The 18929-nt window shown below is 41.3% G+C and overlaps 1 protein-coding gene across 5 annotated transcripts in view; it reads left to right on the forward strand.

Moving 5' to 3' along the window:
* Positions 1-18929, forward strand: part of DSTN (destrin, actin depolymerizing factor) — a 1228633-nt gene that overhangs the window by 393052 nt on the left and 816652 nt on the right. The gene's annotated exons all lie outside the window — the stretch shown is intronic.

Raw genomic sequence — 18929 nt, forward strand, 5'->3', positions numbered from 1 at the left:
CAGGAGAGAGAATGAGAGCCAAACAAAGGGGGAAGTACCTTATAAAAGCCTTATTTTAAAACCATCAGATCTAGTGAGATAGTGAGAACTTACTATCACAAGAACAATATGAGGGAAACTGCCTCCGTGATTCAATTATCTCCACCTAGTCCCGCCCTTGATACATGGGGATTATTACAATTCAAGGTGAGATTTTGGGTGGGGACACAGCCGAACCATATCATCCTCCAAAAATGTATACATGGGTGTGGGATGCATGCCAATGAGAAGTTTATTCTGGATAGATTATGAGATTGCATGATTTTATTTTGAATATAACTTTTTAAAGTAATCCTATAATAAATACGAGTGATTTGAATAGGCTATGTTTGACTGGTTTCCTCATATTATGCAAATGTCAGTGGAAGACATGAAGTGGGGTTCATTATAGGTCTCAGAACCTCAGGAATTATTCCACATTGTGAGGAATGATGGCTCAGGCTTCTTTTGTTTGTGGGACCGTGTTCATCTAACCACTTACTTCCCAATTCACTTATCTAAAAAGTGGGTAATGCCTTTGGGGGGTAACCAACTTTGGGATAATTGTGAGGATTAAGTTAGATACTGCATGTAAAATAACCGTGTACGCAGTACACGGTTTTATGTAATAAATGGTAGTAAAATTAAATTTTAAAATGAGAGGGTTTTAAAACATTTTGAAACGTTTGAAGAACTAGACTACTTTCTAGTGAATTAAAAGTGTATCTTGAGCATGTTTTCTTTCTAGAACACTCTTGTCTTTCTCCACAGTTTTTTCTCAAATGGTCTGCAAGGCATGTTATTAATACTTTGCATAATGATGAAAACTCTCTTTCTCTCTCTCTCTGTCTCTTGAGAAACGTTATTCTTAATGTCTGGATGGGTACTAGGAAAAGAGAACAAACCAGGAAGGTCTTGTTCTCGTATACATTCCCATGTTCCTACCTTCAGTCCTTCTCTCCCTCAGTCTCTTGGATCCTGGAATGAATAACGTTGCAAATGGCAGGAGGCCATTCTACTCTCCCTGCTGTCCGACACTCAGCCAATGGTGACTTCACTCAACTGTAGCCAATTCTGTGAGCACTTCTCCTTGGGATGACTAATACATAAGCAGCTAGTGATCCTTTTGAATAAAACATTTATAGTGCTGTAGCAACTATTAATAATGACCTAGTTAATGGGTTTTTACATCTGCAGGACACCTCATTTTCAGTGGATGGGCTTTTGAGTTCCTTTTCTTGGCTACTTCATGGGAACAAACATTCAGGAAATGGCAAGAAAGAGCAATTTAATGCAGGGCTTCAATTATCTGCTGAAAGAACCATAAGCTCCTCCCTGAAGACTAGGTGGCATATTGCTGTTGTAATAGACTCCTTTTGTTAAAAGTTATGCCTCTTTTTCAAGGAGCATGTGGTTAAAACTGCTACTTTTGCTTTCTGCAAAACTGTAAGAGGTAAGCCGGGAATCAGAATTCCCATCAGATATTAAGATTAGAAATCAGTCCTTTAAATGCCCGGCCAGGAATTCATAAGACCCTTTCTGAAGCAGGCCTAACAAGGGCTTTTTTTCAGAATTGCTATGTGAAATGGCAAAGTGAAATGGAATAACTGAAGTAATTGTCGGAATTGTCAGTAGAGTTTTACCAGAAGAAACGTGGGTTATTGTAGTCGCCATCGCCCTACAATCCCTCCTTCCCACTCCTGAATTGCTTTTGTGAAGACATAGTCTGTGTGAAAAATATCTGAGTCACAGATGACTTAGTTCTTTGTTCACAATGAACATTGTGACTAAATTCAGCAGCAGTTTTTGTGCAGTAAAGTTTTAGAAAACCATGGTATATTTCCTAAGCTTAGAAGATGAGAGTGTCATTCTCTCTAGCATCACCCACTTCTGACCTCAGATAAACGGGGCCCATCACTGCTTCTCATGTTTATTGGCTGAGGGGATGTGAATATCCTCAGGGATCAGGTTTAGTACAGGGAAATATTCAGCTTATTCATGTAGTATTTAAACTAATCTCTGGAGGAGGTGGGTATTTCTGCTATGAGTGAAGAGAAGAAATAAGATCAAATGCACTAGGAAAAAAAAACTCATTTCTTCAACACTCATCCTCATCTATCTGAAAATGGTGAAAACAATAAGAAAAAAGCTAATAATATTCCTTGTTATACCATTGAAACACAATTTCACCACGTAAAGATCTTCTCGGCTGCATCCCCTGCAAATATCATAGTATATCAGTAACTTAATCAGAAGAATGATATATTGATCCACATACTTTGTATAATCTACCCTCTGTGTAAACTAGCCCATCATTAACAAAGAGAATGCTCCCCATCTTTTGATTTAAATATTTTTCTAAATGGAAATTACTTTTCTGTCACACGTGAGCAATTGTTTTAATCATTTTTCTCAAGTGCACGCTATGCTAAAGTCAGCATGTTGTGGGGGTAATAAAATAGGTGGTGCTGCTAATATCTCACCACTTCTGCCTCCTTCCATCCCTTCCAGCTCTCCCTCCCTTTTCTCTATTCACTTCAGCTTGTGAATTTATTCTGGCCAAATGAATCAGTTGAGACGAGAACACTGATTTGTTTGAGCAATGCTATGTTGAACTGGGGAGAAAAAAAAAAAAAAAGGCAATGCTGGTGTTTAGGTTTCTACAAACCAAAGGCAGAAATCCCGAGTCACAGCCAGGTTTTTACGCAGTTGAAACACCCACCCAGGTGTGCACCCTCCCCTCTCACTGGATCCATTCATGGCTTGTCAGATCTCTTCCAGCTCCTTCACCTGCCTTGCCCCTCATGACTCTGAACTAACTTAAGGATCTTTTTTATCTGCTCTTAGATCTTTCCCTGGGCTTCAAATTACTACTCTTAGTGCTGCCACAAATGGATTAGCAGACAAAGTTCAAGCCTGAATTCCCAGGAACCGCAAGCAGACACATTGGTTTCTGGGAACCACTTTAGCCAATGCTGTGATGGACAGTAGACACGGAGAGGTCAACTGAGCCTGCTGAGGCCCGGGAATAGACTTGCAATGCTGGTCTGTCCTGCAGGAAAAGGCCAAGGGGTACAGAGCCTACTCTAGGTAATATGTGTTCCCAAATCCCACGGTTACCTGAAGCAGCCAGGTAGACAATCATGGGGGAGGAAATCAAAAGTTTTGAGCATCAAGTTTTAAACCAGGGTCTTGGGTCAGATTCCCCAGAAGCAGACCCTGGAATGAGGATTTATATACAATGATTTATCAAATAATGACTCCCAGGGAAAATAGGTAAGGCAGAGAGGGACTGCAGGACACAGAAGGGGAGGAATCTCAGACAAGCTGCAATCTCAGGCAGGATCCTATAGTGGCTGGTTTGTGCCTGATCCCACAGGGACCTCTGGGAGCTGGAAAGTTACATCTCAGAGTTGCCTGGACCTAAGGAGAGGAAGCTGAGCTTTCTTGTGGCCTGTCAGTTATGGATTCAGGGTTTTGGTGAGAAAGCAACATTTTTAGGCAGTTTTGCATATAGATAAAGAGGCCTCAAGGCAGCTGGAAGTTCTGACATTGGCAATAAAAACCACCGAAGCCAGGAGGTGTGTGAAAACACACTACAATGGCATTCAAGGGCATTTGGGTGTTGCATTGACTTTACTGGCTCTGCCCAAGGTGGCTTTTCATTTCATTTCATTCCATTTCATCCTTTCACAATCTAGTCCCTGCCACATCCTCTGTGGGTCGAGTCGCTAATACAACCCCACATTTCCTCCTTGATTTGCTTCTGCTGAAACTTTCTGCTGTGCACGTCAGCCTTAAGTGAGAAGCTTTGTTGGGACAAGGATGACCTCCAGTGGTTAGTTTGAGATCTGGCATCCAGAGAGACATTTCTGGACCAGAATCAACGACCCAGGGTGTGAGCGGTTCTCAACAGCATTTGGAATTCTCACTGTCAGGGCTGCCTTCTCAGGTACTCTCCAGACTTCCCCTTGCTCTTAGCACACATGAATTTAAAATCTGCTGGACACATGGCATAGATATGGGTATTAACATGCCTTTCTTGCTAACCTTATAGTAAATTTGATTGATTTTGAAAATTCACATATTAGGGGAAAGCTGACATTTCACTTTCAAACCTATTTGGATGTTTGTTTTGATATGGAGCCCTGCCGAGTTCTTAGATAGTTTTAGTTGATTTATTCCATTTATAGAAAAGCAGCAATAGCACCTTGAGCTCAGAGAGTAGAAACTTCCTAGAAAACAATGAACACAACCTGTAGTTCCCTCCAGGGGCACCATGGGGTGGTTGGAAGGCACAGAACCTGGTGTCTCAAGTCATTCACTCTGGAAGCAGGGATATGAAGCCAGATAACCTGGCTGCAAGACCCACAAGCTGTCCACAACACCCGCCAGAATATGATTAAACAAATGTAAATCTGGATTTCTACGTCATCTAACAGGGTGGTTCTCAACTCAGGGCTATTTTGACCTCTCATTCCTCCCCTCTTCCCCTTCCCCCAGGGACATTTGGTGATGTCCAAAGACATTTTTGCTTGTTCCAACTGAAGGGAGTATCTAGTGGGTAAAGGCCAGGGATGCTGCTAAACATCCTACAAGCACAATACAGCTCCTCACAAAGAATAATCAGGACCCAAATGACAATGTGCCAAGGTTAAGAAACCCTACTCTAAGAGATCATATTAATCAATCAGTGAATTTTGAAAGAATGATAAATGCTGAAAGGCCTAAGCAATTATCTGGGTGTACATTTGTTTTCTAAGTTCATTCTGGGGCACATTTGCTCAGTAACAAGCCATTGGGTACCTGAAAAATAGATTTGTGCAGGCTTATCCTGGCACACATCTCATCACATTGGCCAGAGCTGTCAAGACAGAACCTTCATTCTGCTTGTTGCAAATGAGCACTGGCGATTCCCCTTCTCCATGATTGTAAGCACGTTCCTTTTGCTTCATGCTCGAGTTGTGCACATCCTGGCTCCTGATTTAGCATTTCACCAAATGCCCTTCATGTGCTCCAGCAAGCCTCCCGGTGTGAAGGGTTGACACATGATGGGGTCTGAAGGCTTATTTGCATTTCTTCTTGGGTCTGTTTTCCGTCTCCTCTAGGAGATTGCTTAATTGCTTTTCAAACAGCTATCATGTCCTCCTAGCTTTACAGCTTTTTCCCAAAGATGATTACAGCATCTTATCATTTTTCAAGTAAAAATGGTGCTTCCTTACCCCTCTGTAATGTGTGCAGTGTCGGTTTCAATAGCACCAGCTGTCTCTTCCCAACATGGATCTCTTTTTTCCTTTATTTTCCCTCCTTTGCTATTGTCATCCTGTTTAACCTTTCTCAGAAGAGCTTCCTCGGCACACAATTATATTTATAGAGTCTCTATGCATCTGTGGATACAATTAAAATTTAAACACTGCACATTTAGTCTAATGTTGACACTATTCATTTTGTAGAGAAAAATTTATTTGAACATTAATAACTAGATGCGCGAAGTACTTTTCAGTGCATCAATTTTAAGACAGGGAGAAAGAGATCATGCAGTTCTCATCTATTAGAATTGTGAGTTTGTTTGAAATACATGTGTAATTGGAGACCCAAAGCCTCATTTGAAACATGTTACTTTATCTCATATTCCAAGCATCTGTGAACATAGCTTTTGAATGAATCCTAAACTTAATCCCAGTTCTAGGCCAGCCCGTTATTGCTTTTGAGTTTGAATAGGGCTTGCATGACCTTTTTTGATGTTGCTATCAAATTTAAGTTTACAATAAATAAAACATTCCCCACTCTTCTCCCAAAAACCTCCTGCCCTGCATTTTTCAAAATAGACGATCTGAACTAAGAAAGTAAAAGATGGCTAAAATACATACTGGGGATTGGAAGTCGGTTTGATCACCCCAAACCCTGCACTCTGTGCCTTCTCTGCTCCTGAGACCTGCCCAGGGAGGGGCACCCACAAGGTGAAAGAACCCAGTGGGCTGCAAACTGTCACCTTAATTAACCATTAGATAAGCACCCAAAGATGCCAGCATCTCCCAAAAAAGGGCTTCTGTGGCATAGGGTGGACTCGATGATGGGGCTCAGCCTGGGAATTAACATGGGATTTTCTACTTCCTGCTTCCTTGAATCTAAGTCACCTGGTCTGTGAAACAGGCTTCACCTAGCCGTTTAGAACAATGGCTGATGCTGTCAACTACAGATGGAGAAACTAAAGCAATAGAGAGGAAGAAGATTAGGTGCTACTGACACCTGGTCCACACCTCCCACATCTCTTTGTCGGATGGCATTTATGGTCACCGGAGTTTGCTCTATACTTTCATGGCAGTTTGGAAGTGCAGGTAATGAACAGCCCCCTGGGAGGGCCGTTAAGCAACGACTGATAGGGGTTGATGGATAATAATATATCAGTACGCTCCACCCTGTGAGGGCATACCTCTTAGGTGTGCAGTCTCCACTGTCTCCCAGAGGTCTGGAGTGAATGAGCTTCGGGGACCCACAGAAATGGCTTTGCTGATAACACACCCACCCTTTGTGGCTTTTGTCTCTTCCCTGCCTCACTTTGCCACTCTCTTACTGATGTTTCTTGGAATCATCTCCCAAATAAATTATTTGTACTCAGATCCTTAGTTCAGCGTCTGCTTCTTGGGGAAGCCAGTACTAAGACCAAATGTATGACTGATTCTGTCCTTAATAGGCAGATCCTGTCCAAAGCTGCTGAAAGCATGGAGCATGGGAAGGACCTGGGAAGAGCACCTGGCACTCAAAAGCACAGAAGGTGAAAGAAAAGGTGTCGACATAGCTGCATGCCCTCTTGGCCCTGTAGTGTCCACCTGCTATGGTTTAGATGTTCTCACAAAACCTCAAGTTGAAATTTGATCCCCAGTGTTGGAGGTGGGGCTTAAAGGGAGGTGTTTTGGTCATGGGGGCGGGTCGTACATGAATAGACTAATCCCCTCCTTTGGCTGGCGGAGGAAGTGAGGTTTTATTCTATGAGTTTCTGAAAGAGCTGGTTGATGAAAAGAGCCTGGCACCTCCCCTCTTCCTCTTTCTTTCTCTCTCACCATGTGATTTCTCTGCACGTAGTGACTCCCCTTCACCTTCTGCCGTAAGTGGAAGCAGCCTGAGGCTCTCACCAGATGCAGACGCCCAACCTTGAACTTTCTAGTCATCAGAATCGTGAGCCAAACAAACCCTTTTTCTTTATAACCTAGCCTCAAGTATTCCTTTATAGGAACAGTAAACAAATGAGACACTACCCACTAGTAGAATGTGGCCCATGAGTTTCTCAGATTCTGACCAACACGGTTTCCAATTCTTTCTTCACTGGGGAAGTGACAGTGGAAAGCACAGTAGCAAAATAATTGAAAAATTTATTTTCAGGTTCCCATTTCACACTCCACACTCCAAATAAAAGAACAAAGCTGAAACAAATATTTCTCCTCACTATAGTTCAGGTTTATCCCAGGCTACTTCCGCTTCAGAGTAGCAGACGTTTCAAGCCGCCCTCGGTCAGAACTCTCTGAAAGCTCACATCCCTGCAGGAAGAAAAAATACTATTTGTCTCTATTTCATATTCAAAGCTTTTTACCATTCCCAGCCACCTGTCACTTTCAAATTCATCAAGCTAGGACTGACTATTCAAACAAGACAGTTTTTTAATTCCTCCACTTTCTGGTAGGAACATGACTCAGAGCTATGAAAACCTTGTCGTACAGCCTTTTGGGTGCATTTTATTAAAAGGTAAGATTATGCTCGAAGCAAAGGTTAGGCAAACATTTGCTTAATGCCTTAGAACTCGACAAAGAGGGAACATTTTCTCAAGTCAGGCAGCTGAATAAAATGGCTGCTAGGTTGAGAAAGGTCTTTACTTAAAGGTCAAGCCAAAATATAATGGGAAAGAAAAATAGTTTAAAATAGTTTTTTTTTTTTTTTAAGGGAGACTGGTGGTTCTAAGAGGAGATTTGCTGCTGCTTCTTCTTTCAAAGTTTCAAAAATTCATAGGTCAGTTTTAAAACACAATTATTCTCAAAAACAAATGTATAATTGAAGCAGTGCCACTACATTGGCCCTCAGCGCAGCCTCCAATTTAAACAGGAGGCAAGTTCTCAAGCATTTGGAGACGCCAGCCGCCCTCTTTCCCAGCAAGACCTAACCAGCTCCTTTGCAGCACCTGGCTTCTCCAGGCAGCTCCATGTTCCAGATTGCCAGACTGTGTCCTGCTTGCTGCCATTTCATCGTTTCCATCAGATCCCATTTCCCAAGGGCACATCTGGGTTGGGAAATGCAGCAGCAACTCTTGAACTTGTTCTGGGGTCAGAAACATTATACTTCACTGGTGCAGCTAGCCCAGTGCCTTTCTGCCACAGGGAGGAATTGTGGGGCTGGCAGGGAGCTGGGTACAACACCCAGGTCTGAGAAGCTTCTCAATTTTCTGGGAGACACACATGTAGGAGGCCACCAAGAATTCGAGCAAGCACCAGGCAATACATACTTGTTTCATGGCCAGATGAAGACTTGGGGATGCTCTTTTTTTTTTTTTTTTCCCAAGCTCTTAACCACGCTCTCTAAATTCCAGCGAATTTTCTCATCCAAATCTGATTTAATCAAACCTTCTCAGGAACTTCTTTGGACTTGTTATATTGTGTAGAAGCGGCACTTTGAATACCTGGATTTGATAGGTGTTGTTGCCTCTGTGAGATGTATGGAAGGTAGATCAATTCGTCTAGATACATGGGTTCCAGTTGTACCCATATACTTGGAAACACTTCTTTACTAGTTGGTACACAGTTATTTCTCTGAAGCCCCCAAGAGTGTTCCTTCACTGCCACACCTGCCTTATAAGCCCCTTCCCTGGTATCACCAGGACCTCAAACAGTTACAGGGTGAACGTCCGGAAGACCGTCTGTCCTCCAGGACTCTGCTCCATTCTGATGGGCTGGTGCCTGCTCTCTCTCTGTTGTACTAATTCAGTGAGACTGTACTTCCTTCTCTCTGGGATCTGGTTCTTTAAGACCTCACTGGTTTGGTAGCTCTCTAAAAGCACAAACATATTCATATATTTGGTGCAGCTTTTCTGTTTTCTCTTAGTGAGAGAGTTGGTAAGTCATAAGCCAGTCTATCACCACTAGTAGCAGGAACCATCAGCGTATTATGTGAAACAGATGTGTCCCTTGGGTTAAGAGTTTGATTACTTGCAGCCAAATGAATTCTTAACTGATAAGCTTGTTACGGCCGGGACTGTGCTAGGTGTGGATCTATGCTATGTTGATGTGGATCTCTGCTATACTTGGGTGTGTGGTCTAAAGGAAGGAGACTGGGCAAGCTGCCTTGATCAGAGAAGAGAACTATAACAAGCAGACTCCAGAACAAAGTAAATACTTAGGGTAATCAGAGAAAGATAATTTGGATTTCTTCATTCAGAAGCAAAAGGCGAAGAGATTCATAAAGTATACTAACAGGATAAAACGGTTATTAGAGAGAAAGGTTTGGAAACTGCTGAATGGTAATAGTTCTAGGTTAATAAATTACTGAAACTCAAGAGGAAGTCATTTTGTTTTAGCTTTGCCATTAAGCTCAAAGCTGAAACTTCTTGGCACATGATTTATAACACTCAGAGCTCTGCAGATTTTATTAAAGAGTATTAAATAAAGCCTGACACCTCCCAAGGTGTCCCACAGCCTGCGATATGGAGAGAGAAAGGGCTTTTCCAAGGTCAGATGTTAGGCATGGGTATAAGTGGATTAAAGGAGACACACAGTTAAAACGCTCATGCACGCGCACACACACAGGTAGTTGGTAGGAATAGCCTGTCGAAATCTCATGCCTTCTGTGACACATTGAATTTTCCAGATATGGCCCCATCAGCATGCCCCATCCCCCATGTTCCTTTTCTTGGCACTGGGTGGGCCTGTGACTAGGTGAACAGGATGCTGTGTGACTTCTAAGGATAAGTCCCAGGAGTCATACAACTTTCAGTGGCCCTCTTGGAACTCTTGACCTTGGATCCTGCCCCCAACCACATGGAAAGGCCACTGTAGGCTGTTCTGGCTATAGGCCTTATCTGAGGTCCTAGATGACAGCCCACATTGGCCACTCATCATCTGTATCATCTGCAGCAGCCATGTGAGTGAGACTTAAGGAGATTCCTGCCCCATTCTTTGAGCATGCCACGTGGAGCTGGGATGAGCTGTCCCCATTGAAAAACTCCTTTTTCAGATTCATAGGGAAAATACATGCTTTAAACCACTTAAACTTAGTTTAGGAGTGGTTTTTCATGCAGCAACAGCTAACTCCTCTTCCCTATATCTGAGTGTAATGCTTATGAGAGTTGCTCAGATATCACTTAAGACAGAGAAAGAACCTGGAGAGACATACAGTGTATCAGGAACATTAGCTGCTCCAACAAATATTAAAGGCAAAGTTCTGGCTTAATAAAGCCTCTTTCTAGATCTGGCATGAGATCTTTCCTTGTGGAGATGATTGGCAGAAATATAAAGGCAGTTCTGGCCCCAATCTTTAAATGGTACTGGTTTTAAGGTCCCTGTGCGTGACTTTTTTTGAGAAAAAAATTAAAGATAAAAGTCAAAGGGTATTTGACAGAGACTACCAATTGAATTCCCAAATTCATTTTCTCCTTCTTCCTTTAGTAGTAGTAAGTTCCTGAATTTTAGCAGTGCACAGACCACTCAGAATCAAGATTCCTATTTCAGGTGCTTGTGATGCTTCATGCTGCTGCCCTGCAGTCCAGGTAACCTCATGGCAGCCCTGGACGACAGGTTCAGGCATCAAGTACATATGGAGTCTTTCTATTCTTTCTTCTCTGAAGCTGTGAAAGGACAAGTATGGGCACGATCTGGACCTGCAGGGACAACTGCCCTCAGTCAATGAGGGATGGAAGTGGGTGATGGAGGCTGCCACCTCCCCTTCCTTGGATGGACTAATTCTGAGCTGTGCTCTACAAGGTTCCCCAAAGGCTTCCTGTGGGATTGAACCCCAGATACCCAGAGCAGCAAGAAGCTCAATGACACTCCGTCTACTGGCTTTTCTTCTTCCCTTGACTCACTTTTATTACTCAGCCACTTCTATATTCTGGAAGCACCTCCTAAGTAAAGTACTTGTGCCCAAGTTCTTATTTCAGGGTCTACTTTTGAGGAAACCCCAACTAACACAATTACGTTTCCCAGCTTTTCTTGCAGCCAGATGTCACCATGAAATGCTCTTCTGCTTCCCTGTGCTGCTACTCTATAAATTGTGATGAATCTTTTGTTCCCCTTAGTCAACAGTGCTAGAATATGGCCTGTTGTCTCAACTTGCTTAGTGTAGCAGTTAAGATTTTGAACTTCAGAACCCTAGAGCCAGACTTCTAGGGTTCAAATCCTGGCTCAGCCACTTGTCAGCTGTACAATCTTTGGATGGCAGCTTAATCTTGCTGTGTCTCAGTTTCTTCATTTGTTATATATATATATTTGTTATATATATATTTATATATATATATACATATACACACACACATATGCACATAATGATGATAATAGTAATCTTGTTGTGGGTGCTAAGTAAGGAAACATATGTAAAGTAATGGGAAAAGTGCCTGATAGATTGTAATAGTCTGCTTTGTGTTACTGCAATAGAATACTTAAGCTTGGGTAATTTATAAAGATAAGAGATTTATTTAGTTTATGATTCTGTAGACTGGGAAGTTCAAGATTGGGCAGCTGCATCTGCTGAGGGCCTCAGGCTGCTTCCCCTCATGGAAGAAAGTGGAAGGAGAGTCGGCATGTGCAAAGAGATCACACAGTGAGACAGGAAGCAAGAGAGACAAACCAAGGAAGCCAGACCCTTTTTAACAATCTGCTCTTTCAGGATCTAATTCATTCTTATGAGAACTAGAACTCACTTACCCTTGCAGGAGGGCATTACTGTATTCATGAGGGATCCACCTCCCACTAGGTCTCACCTTCCAACACAGCCACATTGGAATCAAATTTCAACATGAGTTTTGTTGGGGACAAGCCACATCTAAACCATAGCATAATGTTAAATCATAAAAATAATGTTATATATACTCTTAATAAAATATCTAAGCACTTCATGATAAATAAAAATGGTTAATTCCCACACTTGAGCCTAGGTGCACCAAAGTGTGAATGATTTGGAGACCAAGGCAAGAACCTGGGCTCTGGAATCAAATCAGAAGAATGCCTTAATTGCAACCGTGCTGCTATTGTTGAGAAGACAATTTGACAACTCACTGTTGGTGAAGTAACTTTCTGAAGACTTGAACTTCATGCAGTTCCTCCAGAAACAGATACAGGTGGAGGGCCCAAGGTTAGGGATGAGGAGCATGTGATGACAGAGCCATGTGGCACCTCAGGGACTTGCTAATTGGTCATGTAATTAGGAGCCTCTTGCTTGGCTCTGCTTGCTCTAATGTTTGTGTGGTTTGTAATGTCTGCGTAATGTGAGAAGAGACAAGCCAAAGAGAAAATAAAGATGGTTTCTTGCTTTTCATGAAATGCTTACCTTGTCCATAGGCACAGAGACACACTCATTCAGCTTAATTTCAAGAAGGCTTATTTTGTGTCTGTATTAAATCCATCAAGAATCTCAGCTTAGGATCCCTACACTGAAAATGAAACTGTCATTGGATAGATTTTAATCTTGGAAACAAGTTTGGGGAAAGAAAAGTTTTTTTTTTAAAGGTGGAATATGTTTTGAAAATGTTGCAGACAGGGCCACAAGACATGAACCAAGACTTAAATATCAAAAGATGATATTCACTCTGTGTTCCTAGTTTGGATTGCTCAGAAATTTCCATCTCAAAAGTGGTTCCTTTTCTTTCTTTCTTTTCTTTTTTTTTTTTTTTTGAGATGGAGTCTCGCTCTATCACCCAGGCTGGAGTGCAGTGGTGTGATCTCCATTCACTGCAAGCTCCACCTCCTGGGTTCATACCTTTCTCCTGCCTCAGCCTCCCAAGTAGCTGGGACTACAGGCGTCCGCCACCACGCCCAGCTGATTTTTTATATTTTTCTAGAGATGGGGTTTCACCATATTAGCCAGGATGGTCTCGATCTCCTGACCTTGTGATCTGCCCATCTCGGCCTCCCAAAGTCCTGGAATTAGAGGCGTGAGACACCATGTCTGGCCCAAGGGTGGTTCCTTTTCAATAAGGAGTTGGAAAAAGCTAATTAGTTGAATGGGGTTCTATTGTTTTTGTCATGTGAAAATAATGGATTCATTTTTAATCCTTTTAAAATCATAATTAAAAACACAGCATACTTGCTAAGTGTCAGTACTGCCTTGCTTCATTGAATCTCAAATTGATCTGATGAGATGAGCAATTTTATTATTCCCATTTTACAGATGAGAGTATTGAGGCATAGAGAGGTTAAGTAACTTAACAACAACGTCAAACTAGGATTTGACTTTGGATAATCTGGCTGGAAGCTCACTATCATAACAATCATATTTTGAGACAACTGTGGCTCAAAGTTTAAATTCTTTTATGTTATTTCCTGAAAAATCTGAAATTTGGAATTTGGGACTTAAGAAACTTTTATTCTTAACAGACACTGATGGTCTTCTAACTGTTTCTCCTCTATGTTATATTCATTTTTACTCTCTCTTTTTCTAATTGAAATTAGGAATAAAATTCTTATAACTGAAAATTCACCATTTTAACCATTTTAAGAGTATAGCTCAATGGTTATACTCTTAAAATTCGTAATATTTTTCAATCATTGCTAACATCTAATTCCAAAGAATATCACCCAAAAGAAAACGCTGTGCCCATCAAATAGAAACTCCCCATTCTACCTTTCCCTTAGCCTCTGGTAAACTTAGTATACTTTATGTCTCTATGGATTTGCGTATTCTGTACATTTTCTGATAATGGAATTATATAACATGTGACCTTCTTAGCCTGACTTTTTTTTAACTTAGCATAATATTTTAAAGTTTATGTTTTAGTATATATTAGTACTTCATTTCTTCTTATGGCTTTATAATATTCCATTGTATGGATATGACACATTTTGTTTATCCATTGATAAGTTACTGGGCATTGGCTGTTTCTACTTTTTGGCTATTATGAGTAATACCTATGTAAACATTTGTGTACAATTTTTATGTAGACATGTTTTCACTTCTCTTGGATATATACATAGGAGTGAAATTGCTGAGTCATATGATAATACTATGTTTAACTTTTTGAGAAGCTGCCAGAACATTTTCTAGTGACTATACTATTTTACACCCTCATCAGCAATGTATAAGGGTTCCAGTTTCCCCAGATCCTTTCCAATACTTATTATTTTGTCTTATAGCCATTCTAGTGGATGTAAGAGGCATTTCATTGTGACTTTGATTTGCATTTCCCTACTGACTAACAATGTTCAGCATCTTTTCATGTGCTTGTTGCTCATTTGTATATTTTCTTGGGACAAATGTTTATTCAAGTCCCATGCTCATGTCTTAATGAAGTTGTTTGTCTTTTTGTAAGAGTTCTTTATATATTCTGGTTACTAGACCCTTATGAGATACATGGTTTGCAAATATTTTCTCCCATTATGTGGATTGTCTTTAGACCTCTTAGTAGTGTTCTTTGATGCACAAGACATTTTAGTTTTAATGAGTCAAATTTATCTCTTTTCTTTGTTATTGCTTGTGCTTTGGTTTTGTAGTTAAGAAACCATGGCCTAATCCAAGGTCATAAAGATTTGCATCTATTTTTCCTTCCAAGAGTTTTATCACTTACATTGAGGTCTTTGATTCATTTTAGTTAATTTTTTTATATGATGTTGAGGTAGGGGCTCAAATTCATTCTTTTGCATGTGGATATTTAGCTGTCCTAGAACCATTGTTGAAAACAACAGCCTTTCCTCATGAAATGACTTTTGTATCCTTGTTGGAAAATCAAATGATATATGGGTTTATTTCTGGATTCTGAATTTTATCCCATTGATACATATATTTATATTTATGCCAGTAACACATTTTCGTTTACTGTATCTTTCTAGTAAGTTTTGAAGCCAGGAAGTTTGAGTCCTCCAACTTTATTCTTTTTTTTTTTTTTTGAGATGGATTCTCGCTCTGTTGCCTAGGCTGGAGTGCAGTGGCATGATCTTGGCTCACTGCAACTTCCACCTCCTGGGTTCAAGTGACTCTCCTGCCTCAGCCTCCCAAGTAGCTGGGACTACAGACGCATATCACCACACCCGGCTAATTTTTTATAATTTTAGTAGAGATGGGGTTTCGTCGTGTCAGCCAGGATAGTCTCGATCTCCTGACCTCGTGATCCACCCGCCTCGGCCTCCCAAAGTTCTGGGATTACAGGTGTGAGCAACCGCGCCCAGCCCCTCCAACTTTATTCTTATTTTTAAAGATTATTTTAGTTATTTGTATTACCCTATGATTTCATACAGTATTTAGGATTAGCTCATCCATTTCTGTACAAAAGAAACCTGGAATTTTGATAGGAATTGAATTGAATATATAGATAAGCTCGGGAAGTATTGCCATTTTAAGAATGTTAAGTCTTTCAATCCATGATTATGAGGTTTTTCCCCAAGTTATTTAGGTCCTCTTTAATTTCTTCAGACAATATTTTGTTGTTTCGATCTAAAGTTTTGCAATTACTTTGTTACATTTATTCACAAGTACTCTATTTCTTTTGATGATATTGCAAATAGAGTTTAATTTTATTTTGTTTGTTCACTGCAAATGTATAGAAATAAATATTTGTATATTGATCTTGTATCTTGCAACTTTGCCAAACTCACTGATATGGTTTGGATATTTGTCCCCTCTAATTCTCATGTTAAAATGTAATTCTCAGTGTTAGAAATGGAGCCTCGTGGGAGGTAATTGGATCATTGAGGCAGATCCCTAATGAATTCCCATCCCTTGGTGATAAGCTAGTTCTTGCTCAGTTAGTTCATGTGAGATCTGATTAAAAAGTGTGTGGCACCTCCTCCTCCCTCTCTCTTTCTCCAGGTCTTACTATGTGATGCACCTCTTCTTCCTTTGCCTTCTGGCATGATTGTAAGCTTCCTCAGGCCCTCAGTAGAAACAGATGCTGGCACCATGCTTACTGTACACCCTGCAAAACTGTGAGCTAACTACACTTCTCTTCTTTATAAATTACCCAGTCTCAGGTATTCCTTTATAATAAAGTCAATGGCCTAATACAGAAAACTGGTATTGAGGAGTGGGACATTGCTATGCAGATACCTGAAAATGTGGAAGCAGCTGTGGAACTGGGTAATGGACAGAGGTTCATAGAGTTTGGAGGGCTCAGAAGAAGACAGGAGGATGAGAGAAAGTTTGGAACTTTTTAGAGACTTGTTAAGTAGTTGTGACCAACATGCTGATAGGGATGTGAACAGTGAAGGCCAGGCTGATGAGATCTCAGATAAAAATTGGAAACTTACTGGGAACTATAGTAAAGATCACCTGTGTTAGGCCTTAGCAAAGAACTTGGCTGCATTGTGTTTATGTCCTAGGGATCTTTAGAAGTTTGAACTTAACAGTGATAACTTAGGACATATGGTTGAAGAAATTTCTAAGCAGCAAAGCGTTCAAAGGCATTCAAGGTTTGGACTGGCTGCTTCTAAAATGCTATATTCATATGTGGGAGCAAAGAAATGACTTAAAATTGGAACTTACATTTAAAAGGGAAGCAGAGCATAAAAGTTTGGAAAATTTGAAGCCTAGTTATGTGATAGAAAAGAAAAGCCCATTTTCTGGGGAACAATCCAAGTGAGTTGTGGAGTATTCACCTGCTAGAGAGATTAGCATGACTAAAAGGGAGCTAGATGCTGATGGCCAAGACAATTGGAAAAAAGCCTGGAAGACTTTTCAGAGACCAATGAGGTAGCTTTTTTCATCAGAGGCCAATAGGCCTAAGAGGAAAGAATAATTTCTTAGGAACCCTGGTTTCCTAGGGTTCTGCCACCCTGTGCAGCCTCAGGACAGTGCTCCCTGTATTCAGGCTGCTCCAACCCCAGCCTCAGATCAAAGGTCCCCAGATACAGCTTGGGATATTGCTTCAGAGGGCACAAATGTTATAAGCCTTGGTGGCTTACATGTGGTTGTAAGCCTGTGGGCCCACATAATTTAGGAGTGATGAAGTCTTGGTGGCTTCCACCTAGATTTCAGAGAATGTATCAGAAAGCCTGGGCTGGGCACAGAGGCTCATGCCTGTAATCCCAGTACTCTGGGAGGCTGAGGTGGGTGGATCATTTGTGATCAGGAGTTTGGTACCAGCCTGACCAACACGGTGAAACCCTGTCTCTACTAAAAACACACATACACACACAAAATTTAGCGGGATGTGATGGTGCTTGTCTGTAGTCCCAGATACTTTGGAGGCTGAGGCAGAAGAGTGGCTTGGACCCGGGAGGCGGAGGTTGCAGTGAGCCAAGATTGCAGCATTGCAACTCTAGCCTAGGTGACAGAGCAAGACTCTGTCAGAAAGAAAGAACGAAAGAAAGAAAGAAAGAGAGAGAGAGAGGGAGGGAGGGAGGGAAGGAAGGAAGGAAGAAAGGAAGGAAGGGAGGGAGGGAAGGAAAGAGAGAGAGAGAAAGAGAGAGAGAGAGAAAGAGAGAAAGAAAGAAAAAGAAAGAAAGAAAGAAAGAGAAAGAAAGAAAGAAAGAAAGAAAGAAAGAAAGAAAGAAAGAAAGAGAAAGAAAGAAAGAAAGAAAAAGAAAAGAAAGAAAAACCTGTTGCCTAAGCAGAAGACTACCACAGGGGTAGAGGCCCCACAGAGAAACTCAGCTAGAGCAATGCTAATGGAAAATGTGGGCTGGATCTCCCACATGGAGTCCCCATCGGGGCACTACCTAGTGGAGCAATGGGAAGAAGGCCACTGCCCTCCAGACCCCAGAACAGTAGAGCCATTGGTAGCTTTCATCTGAAGCCTGGAAAGGCTTCAAGGACTCAATTCCAACTTGTAAGAGTAGCTACATGGGCTGCACCCTGCAAAGCCACAGGGGTGGGGCTGCCCAAGGCCTTGGGAGCCCACTCTTCACACCAGGGTGTGGGATATGGAGTCAAGGATTATGTTGGAACTTTAGAATTTAATGCCTGCTCTGCTGGGTTTCAGACTTCTGTGGGGTCTATTATTCCTTTCTTTTGGACAATGTCTCCCCTTTTGGAACAGGAATGTTTACTAATGCCTGTATCATTATTGTAACTTGGAAGTAAATAACTTGTTTTGATTTTACCGGTTCATAGGTGGAAGGAGATGAGTCTCAGATGAAACTTAGGACTTTGGATTTGATGCTGGAATGAGTTAAGACTTTGGGGGTCTGTTTGGAAGAGATGATTGTATTTTCCAATATGAGAAGGACATGAGATTTGGGGGACTGGGGGCAGAATGATATGGTTTAATTATTTGTCCCCTCCAAATTTCATATTGAAATGTAATCCCCAGTGATGGAGGTGGGGCCTTGTGGGAGGTAATTGGATCATGGAGTGGGTCCCTCATGAATGGTTTGGCACCATTCCCTTGGTGATATGTTAGTTCTTACTCATGTGAGATCTAGTTGTTTAAAAGTGTGTGAAACCTCCCCCTCACTCTCTCTTGCTTCTACTCTCGCCATGTGATGTGCCTGCTCCCCCTTCACCTTCCACCATGATTGTAAACTTCCTCAGGCCCCAGCAGAAGTAGACGCTGCCACCATGCTTCCTGAACAACCTGCAGAATTGAGAGCTCATTACATTTCTTTTCTTTATAAATTACCCAGTCTCAGGTGTTCCTTTATAGTAATACAAGTGGACTAATGCACTTACTTATTAGCTCTAATCATCTTTTCATGAATTTTTATAAAAGTATTATTTCTATACAAGGTGATGTCATCCTATATGTAGAAAATACATTGTTTTACTTCTTTCTTCCCAATCTGTGTGTG

Source organism: Macaca thibetana, chromosome 10 (assembly GCF_024542745.1).
Source record: "Macaca thibetana thibetana isolate TM-01 chromosome 10, ASM2454274v1, whole genome shotgun sequence".
NCBI classification, from domain to species: Eukaryota; Metazoa; Chordata; class Mammalia; order Primates; family Cercopithecidae; genus Macaca; species Macaca thibetana.